This window comes from Triticum dicoccoides, chromosome 4A, assembly GCF_002162155.2.
Source record: "Triticum dicoccoides isolate Atlit2015 ecotype Zavitan chromosome 4A, WEW_v2.0, whole genome shotgun sequence".
Taxonomy (NCBI): Eukaryota; Viridiplantae; Streptophyta; class Magnoliopsida; order Poales; family Poaceae; genus Triticum; species Triticum dicoccoides.
The window spans coordinates 689,593,036-689,598,452 of NC_041386.1; positions in this window are offsets into that span (position 1 = coordinate 689,593,036).

Genomic DNA, 5,417 nt, shown 5'->3' on the forward strand with positions numbered 1-5,417 from the left:
CATTTATATCATTTTTGGGACTAACCTACTAACTGGAGGCCCAGCCCATATTGCTGTTTTTTGCCTATTTCGGTATTTTGAAGAAAAGGAATATCAAACGGAGTCCAAATGGAATGAAACCTTTGGGAGCGTTATTTTTGGAACAAATCTGATCCGGAGAGCCTGGAGTGCAAGTCAAGAAAGCTCCGAGGGCCCCATGAGATAGGAGGGCGCCCCCCCCCCCCTATAGGGCGCGCCCCCCTGTCTCATGGGCCCCTCGGGCATCCACCGGCGTACTTCTTCTTCCTATATATATCCACGGACCCCGAAAACATCCGGGGGCACCACGAAACACAATTTCCACCACCGTAACCTTCTGTATCCGCGAGATCCCATCTTGGAGCCTTCGCCGGCACTCTGCCGGAGGGGGAATCGACCATGGAGGGCCTCTACATCAACATCCTTGCCCCTCCTGTGAGTTGTGAGTAGTTTACCACAGACCTACGGGTCCATAGTTATTAGCTAGATGGCTTCTTCTCTCTTTTTGGATCTCAATACAATGTTCTCCCCCTCTCTTGTGGAGATCTATTCGATGTAATCTCTTTTTGCGGTGTGTTTGTCAAGATCCGATGAATTGTGGGTTTATGATCAGATTTATCTATGGATATTAATTGAATCTTCTCTAAATTCTTTTATGTATGATTGAGTTATCTTTGCAAGTCTCTTTGAATTATCAGTTTGGTTTGGCCTACTAGATTGATCTTTCTTGCCATGGGAGAAGTGCTTAGCTTTGGGTTCAATCTTGCGGTGTTCTTACCCAGTGACAGAAAGGGTTGCAAGACACGTATTGTATTGTTGCCATCGAGGATAACAAGATGGGGTTTATATCATATTGCATGTGTTTATCCCTCTACATCATGTCATCTTGCTTAATGCGTTACTCCCTTCTTATGAACTTAATACTCTAGATGCAGGCAGGAGTCGGTCGATGTGTGGAGTAATAGTAGTAGATGCAGGCAGGAGTCGGTCTACTTGTTATGGACGTGATGCCTGTATACATGATCATGCCTAGATAACGTCATAATTATTCACTTTTCTATCAATTGCTTGACAGTAATTTGTTCACCCACCGTAATACTTATGCTCTCGAGAGAAGCCTCTAGTGAAACCTATGGCCCCCGGGTCTATCTCTTATCATATTTGCTTTCAATCTACTTGTATTTGCATCTTTACTTTCTTGCATCTATATTATAAAATACCAAAAATATATTTATCTTATCATACTATCTCTATCAGATCTCACTTTCGCAAGTGGCCGTGAAGGGATTGACAACCCCTTTATTGCGTTGGTTGCGAGTTCTCAGTTTGTTTGTGTAGGTGCGTGGGACTTTTGAGGAGCCTCCTACTGGATTGATACCTTGGTTCTCAAAAACTGAGGGAAATACTTACGCTACACTTGCTGCATCACCCTCTCCTCTTCGGGGAAAACCTACGCTAGCTCAAGACGTAGCAACGGGCAGGGGGGCACCCTAGAACACACAAGTATCTCTCCCAACCATGTGCAGTGCCCCCTCCACAGCTACACACCTCGATCATACCATCGCAGTGCTTAGATGAAGCCCTGCGCTGGTAGCATCATCATCACCGTCGCCACACTGTCGTGCTGACAGAACTCACCCTCGTCCTCAACTGGATGAAGAGCACGAGGGACGTCATCGAGCTGAACGTGTGCTGAACGCGGAGGTGTCGTACGTTCGGTACTTGGATCGGTTGGATCGCAAAGACGTTCGACTACATCAACCGCGTTATTGAAACGCTTCCGCTTTCGGTCTATGAGGGTACGTGGACACACTCTCCCCTCTCATTGCTATGCATCACCTAGATAGATCTTGCGTGACCATAGGAAATTTTTTGAAATTACCGCGTTCCCCTACAGTGGCATCCGATCCAGGTCTATGTGTAGATGATATATGCACGAGTAGAACACAAAGAGTTGTGGGCAATAATAGTCATACTGCTTACCGCCAACGTCTTACTTTGATTCGGCGGTATTGTTAGATGAAGCGGCCCGGGCCGACATTACATGACCGCGTTCATGACACTAGTTCTACCGACGTGCTTTTGCACATAGGTGGTTGGCGGGTGTCTGTTTCTGCAACTTTAGTTGAATCGAGTTTGACTACGGCCGGTCCTTGTTGAAGGTTAAACAACACACTTGACGAAAAATCATTGTGGTTTTGATGCGTAGGTAAGAATGGTTCTTGCTAGAAGCCCGTAGCAACCACGTAAAACTTGCAACAACAAAGTAGAGGACGTCTAACTTGTTTTTGCAGGGCTTGCTGTGATGTGATATGGTCAAGGCATGATGTGATATAAATTGTTGTATGAGATGATCATGTTTTGTAACAAAGTTATCAGCAACTGGCAGGAACCATATGGTTGTCACTTTATTGTATGCAATGCAATCGCCATGTGATTGTTTTACTTTATCACTAAGCGGTAGCAGTAGTCGTAGTAACGATAGTTGGCGAGACAACAACGATGCTACGATGGAGATCAAAGGTATCGCACCGGTGACGATGGAGATCATGACGATGCTTCGTTGATGGAGATCATGAGCACAAGATTATGATGGCCATATCATGTCACATATTTTGATTTCATGTGATGTTTATCTTTTATGCATCTTATTTTGCTTAGTACAACGGTAGCATTATAAGATGATCCCTTACTAAATTTCGAGGTATAAGTGTTCTCCCTGAGTATGCACCGTTGCTACAGTTCGTCGTGCCGAGACACCACGTGATGATCGGGTGTGATAAGCTCTACGTTCACATACAACGGGTGCAAGTCAGTTTTGCACATGCAGAATAATCGGCTTAAACTTGATGAGCCTAGCATATGCAGATATGGCCTCGGAACACTGAGACCGAAAGGTCGAACGTGAATCATATAGTAGATATGATCAGCATAGTGATGTTCACCATTGAAAACTACTCCATCTCACGTGATGATTGGACATGCTTTAGTTGATTTGGATCATGTAATCATTTAGATAACTAGAGGGATGTCTATATAAGTGGGAGTTCTTAACTAATATGATTAATTGAACTTTAATTTATCATGAACCTAGTCCTGATAGTTATTTTGCATGTCTATGTTATTGTAGATCAATGGCCCGTGCTAGCGTTCCTTTGAATTTTAATGCGTTCCTAGAGAAAGCTAAGTTGAAAGATGATGGCAGTAACTACACGGACTCGGTCCGTAACTTGAGGATTATCCTCATTGTTGCACAGAATAATTACGTCCTGGAAGCACCGTTGGGTGCCAGGCCTGCTGCAGATGCTACTGATGACGTTAAGAACGTCTGGCAGAGCTAAGCTGATGACTACTCGACAGTTCAGTGTGCCATGCTTTATGGCTTAGAATCGGGACTTCAAAGACATTTTGAACGTCGTGGAGCATATGAGATGTTCCAAGAGTTGAAGTTAATATTTCAAGAAAATGCCCGATTTGAGAGATATGAAGTCTCCAACGAGTTCTACAACTGCAAAATGGAGGGGAATGGTTCTGTCAATGAACACATACTCAGAATGTCTGGGTACCATAAGCACTTGACTCAGCTGGGAGTTAATCTTCCTAATGATAGTGTCATTGACAAAGTTCTTCAATCACTGTCACCAAGCTATAAAGGCTTCGTGATGAACTATAATATGCAAGGGATGAACAAGACTATTCCCGAGCTCTTCGTGATGCTAAAAGTTGCAGAGGTAGAAATCAAGAAGGAGCATCAAGTGTTGATGGTCAACAAGACCACTAGTTTCAAGGAAAAGGGCAAAGGGAAGAAAGGGAACTTCAAGAAGAACAGCAAGAAAGTTGCTGCTCAGGATAAGAAACCCAAGTCTGGACCTAAGACTGAAACTGAGTGCTTCTACTTCAAAGGGACTGGACACTGGAAGCGGAACTGCCCCAAGTATTTGGCGGATAAGAAGGATGGCAAAGTGAAAGGTATATTTGATATACATGTTATAGATGTGTACCTTACTAATGCTCCTAGTAGCGCCTGGGTATTTGATACTGGTTCTGGTACTCATATTTGCAACCCGAAACAGGGGCTACGGATTAAACGAAGATTGGCTAAGGACGAGATGATGATGCGCGTGGGAAATGGTTCCAAGGTCGATGTCATCGCCGTCGGCACGCTACCTCTACATCTACCTTCGGGATTAGTTTTAGACCTGAATAATTGTTATTTGGTGCCAGCGTTGAGCATGAACATTATATCTGGATCTTGTTTGATGTGAGATGGTTATTCATTTAAATCAGAGAATAATGGTTGTTCTATTTATATGAGTAATATATTTTATGGTCATGCACCCTTGTTGTGTGGTCTATTTTTGTTGAATCTCGATCGTGATGATACACATGTTCATAATATTGAAGCCAAAAGATGCAAAGTTGATAATGATAGTGCAACTTATTTGTGGCACTGCCGTTTAGGTCATATTGGTGTAAAGCGCATGAAGAAACTCCATGTTGATGGGCTTTTGGAATCACTTGATTATGAATCACTTGGTGCATGCGAACCGTGCCTCATGGGCAAGATGACTAAAACTCCGTTCTCCGGAATAATGAAACGAGCTACATACTTATTGGAAATAATACATACCGATGTATGTTGAGGCTCGTGGCGGGTATCGTTATTTTCTTACCTTCATAGATGATTTGAGCAGATATGGTTATATCTACTTAATGAAGCATAAGTCTGAAACATTTGAAAAGTTCAAAGAATTTCAGAGTGAAGTGGAAAATCATCGTAACAAGAAAATAAAGTTTCTACGATCTGATCGTGGAGGAGAATATTTGAGTTACGAGTTTGGTCTTCAGAATAGTTTCCTAGCTTACGCCACCTGGAACGCCACAACGAAATGGTGTGTCCGAATGTCGTAACCGTACTTTATTGGATATGGTGCAACCTATGATGTCTCTTATTGATTTACCACTATCATTTTGGGGTTATGCTTTAGAGACGGCTGCATTCACTTTAAATAGGGCACCATCAAAATCCGTTGAGACGACGCCTTATGAACTATGGGTTGGCAAGAAACCAAAGTTGTCATTTCTTAAAGTTTGGGGCTGCGATGCTTATGTGAAAAAGCTTCAACCTGATAAGCTCGAACCCAAATTGGAGAAGTGTGTCTTCATAGGATACCCAAAGGAAAATGTTGGGTACACATTGTATCACAGATTTGAAGGCAAGATATTCGTTTCTAAAAATGGATCCTTTCTAGAGAAGGAGTTTCTCTTGAAAGAAGTGAGTGGGAGGAAAGTAGAACTTGATGAGGTAATTGTACCTTCTCCCTTATTGTAAAGTAGTTCATCACAGAAATCAGTTCCAGTGATTCCTACACCAATTAGTAAGGAAGCTAATGATTATG